Source organism: Coenobita brevimanus, chromosome 62, assembly GCF_032717465.1.
Source record: "Coenobita brevimanus isolate Jiangsu-jjx chromosome 62, ASM3271746v2, whole genome shotgun sequence".
Taxonomy (NCBI): domain Eukaryota; kingdom Metazoa; phylum Arthropoda; class Malacostraca; order Decapoda; family Coenobitidae; genus Coenobita; species Coenobita brevimanus.
Window position 1 is genome coordinate 12,232,980 of NC_137015.1, and position 13,123 is coordinate 12,246,102.

The 13,123-nt window shown below is 41.7% G+C and overlaps 1 protein-coding gene across 1 annotated transcript in view; it reads left to right on the top strand.

Moving 5' to 3' along the window:
* The window catches only part of sl (small wing phospholipase C gamma 1), a gene marked incomplete at its 3' end in the record, with an annotated part of 811,582 nt that overhangs the window by 51,295 nt on the left and 747,164 nt on the right, over window positions 1-13,123 (top strand). The gene's annotated exons all lie outside the window — the stretch shown is intronic.

Sequence of the window (13,123 nt, forward strand, 5' to 3'; positions counted from 1 at the left end):
AGGAAACCACAACCAAGTTCATAAAATAAATTACAACTCTCTGAGCAACACCAGAGGAGTTGCCAATTACTTTTTGCCCAAAAAATTCACTTGGTAGAGTTGGAAACACAAAGGAAAGACAGACAACTCTCCCATAGCAATTCTGTGTGTAGGTCCTAAGTCAGTTTGCAGTGGGTGTACATTGCTGGATGGTAACCATATAACCAACTTATAAGGTGAAGTCCAGTTTATTATGATACCCCTGTTAACTGGGTGGAAATACACAAATGCTACGTCTCTCCAGGGATGAAACCTCCACACTGTTTCCCATGACTCGCTCTGGCAAGGCACTGCAAGGGGACATCGGTTCACAGCACAAATGCTGGCAGGGACTGCTGCTTGTGTGGAGTTAATGGGTCTGCTCAGCAAGACTGAGTGGGGATGATCAACAACCAGCAACTGCAGTTCCATGGATTGTTAATAATTTTTGTAGTGAATGTGCAGTCAGGCTGAGTGGGGATGATCAACAACCAACAACATTTCTTCCTTGGATTGTTAATAATTTTTGTAGTGAATGTGCAGTGTGAATTGTGGATTTCTTAGCCCCTCCCCCACTTTTTTTTTTTCCTGTCTTTATGATAGATAGATATGCCCACCAGTTTTATGCCTAAGCTATAGTGGTTCACTGATTTTGCTGAGGGCACCATTTTTTATTTATAGATACTGAAGTTAATAACTAGTATTGTGTAAAACATCTGTTTCATTGAACTCCTGATCCATTTCTTTCTTTCTTTATTTATACTTTATATTATTAATATTTTTTTATTATTATCTACTTCTGGGTGTCTGCCATTTGCTGTCTTTCATCCTTCCTCTTCTGTCATTTTTTTTTCCTTCATTCATTCCTCTTCCTACTGCCTGGAGGTGACTTTGCACTCGCTTCTGTCTTTCTTTCCTTCATTCTCTCCTCTTCCTTCTGCCTATGGGTGACTCTACACTGAGTGACAAACCAAATGGTTTCCTGTACACCAGGAAACCATTTTCCACACTGAGTGGTAACCATATAACCAAATTACGGCGCCTAGTGGTTTAGTGGGTAATTAAGGTGCTCCAATCGGATTGAGCCTGTGTAGGTTTATATCCAAGGGATGGCTTGGGTTTATTACTCATGTAATGCCACTCAGGGATGAGTGAGGCTGGTCACTGTCATCTTAAATGTCAGGACCAGCTTGTTTAGCCCTGGGCTCCTATGCTTCTCATGGGGCAACATAAGATTGGATGATGGATGGATGAATTATTTTCTTTTGAGAGGCCTATGGCTTTACTTGGACCATTTCTGGGAACATTTTATTATTTGGCCATGAACCTCCTTCATCAGTTGGGATTCTTGGCTTTGCAGGCACTATGGTTTTACCAGGACCATTTCTGGGAATGTTTGATTCTTTGGCTGTGAATCTCCTCCTTCAGTTGAGATTCTTAGCTTTGCAGGCACTAAACCTGGAGAGGATGTTAGATAATCATAATCCTCCATTTTCTAGCATGATAGGTTTAATGCCATTTTACAGTCCTCACACATATTCAGCTACCTTCCTTGTATCACCTTCTCTCTGTCTAGAGATCACTTGGGGATATAGCTGTGATGTTGAAAACAATAGGAATGTGGGTTGCACGTAATACATTGTTATGAGGATGGTATTATGAGTAGGAAGGTTCATACCAAAGGCATTTAACCCGCTGCGTCCCAACCAGTTTTTCACCACTGACCCCCCCCCCCCCCCATCCTGGCTTTTTTTTTTTTTTTTTTTTTTTTTTTTTTTTTTTGCTAAAACCTTCGCTATTTATGAGAAGCATTGGAAAATACCCTCCAAAATGCTCACCTGAGCTTAGAAGTGGTCTAAACAGGTGACCCTTTAAACACCTGGTACCATGTTCTCTGGAGCCGCGTTGCGGGTGTCATGTTTTCTGTGGTAGCGGTAACTATTGCAAACCACTCAGAATAGGTAGATGTTTGTTTATTCGGTACAGATTTATACAGTACAATCCCAGCTATCCGGTATCCACACAAACGGAATACTCAGAAAAACGGGAAAATTCAAGGGCTGGTGAAAACGTCAGTAAGTTATAACTGTGCGCCATTTTGAATGGACCGCCAAACCGCCATTTTATCGTGTCACGCGAGGCTGGGTGAAGTCGGACTAAGCGAGGTGAAGGCATTTCTGGCCAATGTAAATCCCTAGTAAATCCTCTTAACCAGCCCTCCTCCTCCCTCTTTCCCCTACTTGAATTCAGTCATCCTCCACACCCTCCACAATTTCCACAAATCACCAGTCTGCTTTTTACCACCAGACAGTAAACAAGCTCTCTTGCTGTTGTGTTGCTTTGATGGACGGTAATTTCAACACTCCAAAATGCCTAAAGAGCAAACTAAACGTAAGCGTGTCGTACCTACCTTGAAACAGAAGCTGGACATATGCAATAGACTTAAAAAAGGCAAACATTATAAAACACTGATGACAGAATATAATGTAGGAAATCCAACGATTTATATAAAGACCCAGCATCCAAGCTCAATGAATTTTTCATGAAAAGCAAGACAAGTAAGTCCATTGAAAAAAGGCATACTCTTCATCGTTCAAGTGGTTTTGCTTAGAAAGATCTAGGGGAGCACCTATTTCTGGTCCTCTTATCGAAGAAAAAGCAAGAGAGTTTCACAATAAAATGAATACAGAAGTCGAATGTGATTTCAGTGTTGGATGGTTAAATCGTTTCAAAGACAGGCATGGAATTTGTAAGCCAGACATCTCGGGAGAGAGCAAATCAGCAAATGCCGGTGTTTTTCTGCCTAACGGACCGACTCTAACTTGCACCACATAAATTCATCTTAGAACGCATGTGTGCTGGCAGAGATTAAAAAAAAAAAAAAAAATGTTAATAGGAATGAAGGTTTACTTTGTTGGAAGAAAAAAAAAATATATATGCTTGCACTTCATAAGTACATCATGTATTTTATTTTGTGCAAAACAGCTGATTGGTGGCAAGTGAATGGTGGAATGATGGAGGTCAGTCGGGGCCGGGACTGTAAGCAAAGCTTTGTGTGGGGGCACAGGTGTGATAATTCTACAGTGCAGTCTTAACATCAGTTCACCAAAAAATGTTCAAGATTTTAGTTCTTTATTTTTCCACTTTTATGAGTACAGTACATACAACGAATACTTCGGTAGTTAACAATGGTGCAAAACAGTGGCGAAATGGTGGCGGTCAGTTGGGGCCGGGATCGTAAACAAAGCTGATGTGGGGGTACAGGTATCATGATAATTTACCAATAAATATTCAGGATTTTATTTCTTTAGTTTTCCACATGAGTACAGTACATACAAGAAATTATTCGGTAGTTAACAGAATGGACTTGTGCATTTTGCAGTACTGGTACTGCAAGGCATTGCATGCACGTCCACTATGACCATGGTGTGTGTTTGCGAGGCAATTTTTCAGGTGGAATCGCTTGGTGTGCCCCCTGATGTGAGTGGTGAGTACCTGAATTGTATTTACTGCTGTGATAATGATCGCCTTTGTATAGATTTGAATATCAGAACTACGGGAAAAATCTGTAACCGGGAAGGTGAATTCCCCAAGCCGCCCGGTTAACTGGGATTGTACTGTATATAGTACAAGAATATATTTGTTTTCACACAATAATTATAGGCAATATAAGTGTTGTTTCACTCACTGAACAGATCAGCATACCGCACCTTCTTTGGCGACGTTACCTCCTCATCACTTTTGCTCGTTTCTTCCTCAGGCGCCACATAATCTTTGCCCTCCACATCGTCATTGATTGGGGAATCACTCTTGCCTTGAATTTCATACTATGGTGCGACATGTATTTACCAGTCAAGTCACAGGTAACAGGTGAGTTTCCGAGACAATGGCGTGCAGGGTTGGGGGGGGAGTTCACGTGGGTTAAGGTAATGTCCCTGCCTGGCGGGAGGTAGAGGAAGGTGTCCTGCATATACGTACCAAAAATTAAGTGCAAAATTTGAAAAATGTGGAAATGACGGACCTCGTAATTGGAAAATGTATGGGTATGTCAACGGGAGTCACCGTGACAAAACGTACCCATACGTCAATGGGACGCCTCAGGTTAAGTACAGGACATTACTTGGCTGATACTACTAATTAGCATGTATGGGATTTTCTTTTCACCTGGAGCAGTTTCATGATAAAAGACTGTACAGTAATCCCGCATATTTCGCGGTAGTTACGTTCTTGTAACCCCCGCGAAAAGTCAATTCCGCGAATACTCTGTTAACAATTGAAAACTTGCACTTGTGTCCACCACGCTGCCCATCACACAGTCCATGTCCATACTGATTGCGAGACAATTCGCCGTCAGACAATTCCCCGTCAAAACATGGACGATTCCCCTTCAGAACAATTCGCACCCTGGACGATTCCCCGCCATTCTATAAATATACTAATCAATACTTTCATCAATATACTTATTATTAATTAATCAATACTTTAATAACTATATTTCAGGGGGATCCAGCAGTCTATGTTCAGTAGCGTAGGTTCTGGATATTATTTATTAGTTGCACCTTTAGTCAATAATTAACTTGTTTCTTCCTCGCTGTAGTCGCCTTTGAATTATATTCTAGCGTCACCCATAGCTATCTTCATTAATGAAGGCGAATTGTTTTGTGTTTGTTGTGACTGCGAATTGTCCCGAAACCTCCATACTCATCCCGAAATACCTTCTTACAAGATTGAAAGCACATACTCCATTATGAAGGAAAAACGTAAACACCGTACTGTAATACACAATTATCTACACATTTATTAACAAAACAGTACAAAATAAAAAGATGCATTAACTGGTGATAGCAAACACTCGCACGGTCGTTTCTTAGCTTGTCCAGTAACACAATTTTCTCTGCTAAGGTCATAACTTGATCGTTTTGTCACTTTGGAGTTCTTACTAAATGTATTATTAGCCTTTGGTGAGGCTGGCTTACGTCCTGGGGCCATGTGGAAAGCAAGTGGGAGGCAAGAGGCTCATATCATAGTATGGTTACAACCACAACAGCCACTTCAGGCAGTCATGCGTGGACTGAAGAATGCGAGGCAGAGAGCAGTGTTGCCATATCCAAACAACGAAATTATGCTAGGGCAATGAAAAAATTATGCTAGATTGAGCATATTTGTTCCAAGTAAAAAATGAATTATGCTAACTTGAAGCTAAATGATAAAATTCTATACATATTCGTGCAACATATTAATTATATATTGTTTACTATGAAAATATTAAAATGAACCTACATACAGTAAGAGGATAAATATCGGTATCTACCCATACTGCTTTTTCCCACGAAACTTACGTTTTTCTGATGGATTTTGATGTGATTCATTCGATTTTGAGCATCATTTCCGTCGGAAATAACCAGATTTTAAGATATGACCCCCCCATCCCCCTGAAATAATGAGGGATCTTTGGGGGAATCGGGGGTTATAGGGAGGGGGGGAAACACAGAAAATGGTCATTTCCGACTGAAATGAAACTGAAAATCGAATGAATCATACCAAAATTCATCGGAAAAACCTAGGTTTCATGGGTAAAGTACAAAGCTCAAACTTATCCTAACCTAACTGAACCAAACCGAACCTAACCTAAAACCTAACCTAACCTAACCCAACCTAACCTAACCCAACCTAACCTAACCTAACCTAATCCAACCTAACCTAACCTAACCTAATCCAACCTAACCTAACCTAACCTAATCCAACCCAACCAAGCCCAAACTGAAAGTAACCAACTATTCAAACACCTTATTCGTCTCTCTCTCTCTCTCTCTCTCTCTCTCTCTCTCTCTGATTTGTAGCTTTTATAAAATTATTCTAAAAATATTCCATTCCATTCTAAATTATGCTACAATGATTCTAAAACTTCTAATATGCTAAAAAATATTCCAGACTCGAAAATTTGATCAAAATTATGCTAAAAGAATAAAATTATGCTAGATATGGTAACACTGGCAGAGGGGCCACGGGAAAGGGACAGAGGGTGGCGTGAGTTTACCGCGCTACAATTGGAAGCTGCGGGAATTTCATTTTTTTTTTTTTTCTGTATATTCAAGGATATTTTTGTTGAACTTATTAATGCTAAGAAAATCCGCGAAAGGGCAAAACCGTAGACAAAAAATCCGCAAAAAATGCGGGATTACTGTATTCTTGATACAGCATGGGATATGTAGTTTTCTAGGATCTCCACTAATCCCATTAAACCAGTGTGGTAGACTGTTGCTATAATGGACTGATTGGAGGAAAGCCAAGTCAATTAAAGCCGATAATTGGTTATACAGTGGGCTCGCACAATATGTGAGTGGATGGGCGGTCCTGGTCCTTGCGCACTGTGAAATCCTGCATTGTGAATACACAATCTTATGGGAAAAATTACATATGGGCATTACTCCCTCATACCGTGACGTTTTTTGACTCTTTGAGACATAATAAAGGGAAATTTTTCAGACATATACTACAGATATAGCTACAGTAACAGAAATATGGTCAGTCACCTTAACAACATTAGACAACAGGCCTGATGGACTTAAATAACAGGGGTTCCATTGTGCAGCAACACTTACAGTGCCGCATCCCCCACCACACCAACACTTCCTTTCTCAGACTCCTCTTGAGCACCTTCCCCATGAGCCTCCAACTCAGTCACTTCAGCCAAAAACCCCTTGAAGCCCAATGTTGACACAACTGACATTGCATCTTCTTTATTCTCTATAGGAACAGGATCAGATGATGTAGCTGGTTCCCCACTTTCACATTCTTGAGGCCGTTGTATGTAACTTGTTATGATCGTCTGTTTCCTCCTGTTAATTTCTTGCCTGTGCCTGTGTATGTAGAAGCGGAAGGCTTTGTCGATACTAATGAGAACCTCCTCCATTCTTTGGTGACTGATTTCGTGTTCCTTCACTTCTTCTTTGAGCTCATCCATGGCAGGAAGGATTTTGTTTATCCTTGACATAGACAGGTCTCTGCCACTCTTCATCACTCTAGGCTCCTCAACTTGACTCTGCCTGGCCTCAGGCTCTGCGTTAGGCTTGTCGTGATGGGCGCATTGTGTGGGGGTGGGGGTCACATAGTCTGGGAAAATGATGTTTTTGTTCCACTCCTTGCTTCTGCCTCGCGTATTGTGGGGTAACCTCGCACAATTCAGGTTTTTCGGTTATTATTTTTGGTCACTCATGTACTATGCAATTCGTGTACTGTGAACTCGCATACCATGCAAGCCCACTGTATCTGAGTTTCCCCACTGAGGTGGGATTTTGAGCACATGTTTGAAAATGAATGAATTTAGTAGCATATTCTTGTACCGAAAATGTAAACTATACAGTACACATTTTACACTAGCGTGACCCATAATTTCACTCTTTTGCAGCATATTCCACATACTTGTCATTGCACTTCTTCATGATTACTGTACCACAGTATCACTGCAGTCTGTTATTATGTCTCAGTAATTGTGATGAGGAGAGGGCATTTTCAGGTCAGGTTGAAGTAAAAAATGTAGGGAACACTTGTATTGTGTCCCATTGTGCCCCATTTAACAAACATTGTTTATTATAGCTGACAAATGTTTGGTGGGCCTCATGGCATCCGTGTAATTAACCCTTTAACCGCGGGTGTCATTCCAGAATGACATTGCAAAAACTGGACCAAACCGCGGGTGTCATTCTCGAATGTTTGTGAATATTTTGAATACCCTGCGTTTTTTCCGTGCGCCAATTGTTTCAAGGGAGAGTAGCTATTAAGTTCTTTCACTCCAGCCGACCCCCACCTCCCTCCTCCCCCCCCTGGGGCCCCACCTCCCACCCCCTGGGCCCCCCACCCCACCCCGGACCAAACACGCATCAGTATCTGTCCAGCTGTGTGAGTGACAACACTGCTGATGTGGAAGTGAAGTGCAGGCAATTACAGTGCCTTTTACCTGCCTCAGTGAACACAGAGTGGGTGTTTATCGTATGTGCAGTATTCATATATGTTTATAGTATTATTATCAGAATGAAGTTGGCATTTGGTAATGGTGTGTGAGCGAAAAATAGTGATTACAACACCGCTGATATGGCAGTGAAGTGCGGGCAATTACAGTGCCTTTTACCTGCCTCAGTGAACACAGAGTGGGTGTTTATCGTATGTGCAGTGTTCATGTATGTTTATAGTATTATTATCAGAATGAGGTTGGCATTTGGTAATGGTGTGTGAGCGAAAAATAGTGATTACAACACCGCTGATGTGGCAGTGAAGTGCGGTTAATTACAGTGCCTTTTACCTGCCTCAGTGAACACAGAGTGGGTGTTTATCGTATGTGCAGTGTTCATATATGTTTATAGTATTATTATCAGAATGAGGTTGGCATTTGGTAATGGTGTATGAGCGAAGGTAATGGTGTGTGAGCGAAAAATAGTGATTTTAGATCGCTCACTTCTAATGGCGCTGCCCATCCAGTGATAGTCAACGAAATCATGAAACCTACATCATTGCAAAGCGGAAGGTTAGCACTTTCTAATGGTACCTTATTTTTCGCTCTAGGTTTATTCTGTGCAGAGTTATAAAGGTTTAAAGTTTGTTTACATTTTGGTCAAAACCCCCTCGGGAGAGGACAGTCGGGGCAAAACAATGCCCGCGGTTAAAGGGTTAATGTGATACCTGCCATACCAGGGTCTGTTACAGGGAGGGTCTTCTGTAAATGAAAGATTTTATTAACCTTCTGACAAGCAGCTTATGGCAGGGAAGTTGCTGCATGATATTTGGGACAAAGGATTGGGAGGGAGGCATGAGGAAATAATAATAATAGTAATAATAATAATTTGGCCTTTTGTTTCTCAAAAGCGCCAGTTCTTCCTTTGGGAATTCACTAGCGTTCGACACCCATACATTATTTTTTACAATTACAAGAATTGTGACATTTCTTGTATATAATACAAGCTACATCATATATACATGAAAGTGGCAATAATTAAACCCTATAATCATCCGTCATAGTACCTCTCTTCAGGTCATAGCATTTTGAAAAAAGAAAGGCTTTCAGCTGTCTCTTAAAGGATTCAACAGTAGAGAGTTGTCTTATGGACAATGGCAATCTGTTATATAATCTAGGGGCTTTATACGCAAAAGAACGATCAGAGAAAGATGACTGGTGGATGGCTCCTGGCTCATCAAGATGCAAGGAGTCATCTTCACTGCGTAACATCACACCCTGGCGTGCCGACGGGAGTTTTAACAGTTCAGCAAGATACTTCGGTTCACCAAACTTAAGAACCTTAAATGTAATAAGACACAGTTTAAATTCAATTCTAGCCTTTACTGGTAAGCAGTGCAACTCAGTCAGAAAAGGGGTAGTTGAGGTTCTCCCGTGCTGCCCTGTTCAACACAGACTGAACTTATGTTAGTATATTATTTGGAAGACCAACCCACAGTGAATTACAATAGTCAACATGAGACAAGACAACTGCATGGACCAGTGTTAAGAGGCACCATCTATTCAGGAATTTTCTCACAGAGTACAGATTTCTGATATGCAAGTTACACCCTCTTACAACCTGATTAATATGTTCTTTGTAATTTAACTTAGAATTAAAATAAACATCCAGATTTCGAACAGAACTGACTGGGTGAAGCTGTGACACACCAATGTTAAAAGCCAGGGCATTGTCAGGTCATCACCCCTTCTGTTTCCTCTGATGATGATGATCTCAGTTTTACCATCATTCAACTTAAGTTTCCTCTTAGCCATCCAAATCTTAATATCAGACATTAGAGATTCAAACTTTGTCTTAGTATCATTGATATTTGACATCTTAACATAGAGCTGGGTATCATCAGCATAAAAATGATAGGACACATCATGAGCATCAAGTAGAGACAATAAACTACTTGTGTAGATAGTAAATAGAATTGGAAACAGACACAAAACGATCATAGCAGGGAAATTGCCGCATCATTCATTATAATAGGGGGGAAAGGGATGTGGAAGTGGGAGAGGGCTTGGAGGGGGAGGGGTGAGCAGGCATGAGACACCCCACCTATATGATGTAGATGTATTGGTGGGTAGTTTGGGTGGGAGGGTACAGAGCGGTCTGTATCCAGTCAACCGGAGGGAAGTAGAGAAATGGCTGGGGGTGGGGGTCCCTCCACAGACCTGGTGAGGGGGCGGGATCTCCCTTCCCACCATCTCATCTCCTAGTTCTGATTGGGTAGGAACCATTTACATCATAAAAAGGGCTGGCTTAATGCTCGGAAGTTTTTGGCAGACCTTCCATGATTGTCAGTCATAGGACTCTGCGCGGCAAACTTGCAAACTGATGATCGTCAGTCATAGGACTTCGTGGGCTAAATTCTGCAGTTAGATAGTTATCGACTTATAACCATCCGACTTGCGACCAATTTGCATTAACGACAAAGACCTCATAGGGCCTTCATAAGTACTTTTGAATTGTGACCAATGGCTGTCATGTGGTAAGCAGCAAGCCAGGCAACGTTCCCAATACTTGCCCACACAGTAAACCGATTGCACTGCCAGTGGTATGAATACTGGTATTGAATATCAGTTTTATAACACATTACAGCCATAATAAACAGCTGTGTTATTGATGCATGGATGTACTGTTTATAGTCATATGTTATTGTTTACAGATTCTCTTTACTACAAAAATACATTTATCACACTGTATGGTAGTTTGCCACCAAGAATGCACTCGTTTCATCACAAACCCAATTTTCCTTTTGCGATGCTAAAGGAATGTGCAGGCCCTGATTGGGGTGTGCAATTTAATCCTAGTCATGGTTTATACAATCTAAAAATCGGTCATCCTTACATAATGTCAAGGTGAATGGTGAGGTTACTAGTACAGGTGTGAAGGCAGCAGAGGAGTTTGTTGAGGATTTTTTTTTTATTAATTTGTTATTACTCCTTTTTTATGGTTATTTGAATACTGTTCTATGCTGTATTTTGAGTAATGGTTATTTTGCAGTATTTATGCATATTATAAACTTTAAAAGTGTTTGGATATAGGTGTGATTTTGTAATGTTTACTGTAAATGTGACTTCTGAGAATACTGACTGACGAAGAGAGTGTATGTGAGTGAGGTGGAAGGGGGAAGAGGGAGGAGGAGGCCGAGGATGAGATGGAGGGATGGGGTGGAGAGGTATATGAGAGAGGGGGGTGTGAGTTGGGAGCAGGGCAGTGAAATGGCGGGGGACAGGGCGACTTGGAGGCGATTTGTTTGTGGCCACCCCAAACGGGATTGAGGCGTCTGCAATAGATAGATAGATAGATTTTTGACTTAAGACCAGATTGACGTATGAGAGATCCGTTAGAACACAAGCCCACTATAAGTCAAGGACTATTTGTATTTGACGTTATTTTCATTTATATTAACAGCTAAAAATCTGCAAAGACATTTTAAAGTATTGGAGAAGAACTCCCCTATATAGTGGCACAGAATCAAGTGCCTTCTTAGCCTGGTTATACAGTAAGCCCTCACTTTACACTACCCCAGTAGACCAAATATCAGATTTAACGGACACTTTGTGTGCCCTTGGACAAACCTTTGGACGTACCTAATAGCAATTGTTAAATGGAAAAAACCACACAGACCTACTAGACAACTCAGGGCCCACCGGACACTTTTTCCCATGTATTGTACGGTACACTGTCTGTTACATGGGGCATATGATGCTGGCCTACCGGATTGCTCCCCATATGCAGGGTGACGCATAACGCAGACCAACGCTGGTGACGGTTTTTCCCGCCCACTTCGTCTAGGTTGGGGAGGACTAGGGTGTGAAATTATGGCCAGGTTAGTGAAAAGTTTCCAGAGAAAGGAAAGAAGTTGTGTGCAACCCTCTTGGATGTGGAGAAAGCATATGACAGAGTGTTCTCTCCATTTGCTGAACATAGAGAATGAAAGAAATGCGAGTATAAGTGGCTGGGGAATGGCTGGGAGAAGGAGGGATGTGAGAAGAGAGGAAAAAATCAGTAGGATGGAAGTTGTGGAAGCAGTGAAGAAAGTCAAAATGGGGAAAGCCCCAGGAATTGATGGAGTGTGTAGTGAAGTGCCGAAACTTGGGGGAGAGATAGTAGTAGAATGGATGTGGAAGATGTGCAGATTTGCCTGGAAGGAGGGTAGAGTCCTGGAAGATTGGAAGTCAGGGATAATTATTCCCCTGTACAAAGGGAAGGACGGGAACAAGGGGTATTTGTAAGGAGAGTGGAAAGGTTACAAGAGGATGAGAAAAAGGCAGAGTATAAGAGAGAAGTGGAGGAACGATTAGGCAAATATGAACTGGAGCAGATGGGGGACACGGAAGGTGTGTGCAGGATATTTACAGAAGAAATATGTGCAGCATGTGATGTGGTGCGTGGGAGGAAGAGAAGACGGAGGGGTGTGCAAGGAACAGCGTGGTGGAATGAAGAGGTGAGACAGGCTGTGGCACAAAAGAAGAAAGCATATAATGAATGGATGAGAAATAGGGGCGTGGAAGAAGTTGAGAGGCGGAAGAGAGAGTTATATGTAGAAAGAAAGAGAGAGATGAAAAGATTAGTAAGAGAGAGTAAGAAGAGAGTGGATGAGAAATTTGGAAGGAACTTGAGTGTAAAGTGGAGGGACTGTAAGAAAATGTTGTGGAAAGAGGTGAAAAGAGTAAGACAGGGTGGAAGTGAAGTTAGCAGGGGAGTGAAAGATAAAAATGGTAGATTACTAGTGGAGAAGGGAGAAAAAGTGAGCAGATGGAGAGAACACTTTAAGGAATTGGTGAACATAGAGGATGGAAGTAATGCGAGTATAAGTGGTTGGGAAATGGCTTGGAGAAGGAGGGAGGTGAGAAGACAGGAAGAAATCAGTAGGATAGAAGTTGTGGAAGCAATGAAGAGTGTCAAATTGGGGAAAGCCCCAGGAATTGATGGAGTGTGTGGTGAAATGCTGAAGTATGGGGGAGAGATAGTAGTAGAATGGATGTGGAAGATGTGCAGATTGGCCTGGGAGGAAGGTAGAGTCCCGGAGGATTGGAAGTCAGGTATAATTATTCCCATGTACAAAGGAAAAGGGGAAAAAGAAGTGTGTGGTAATCATAGGG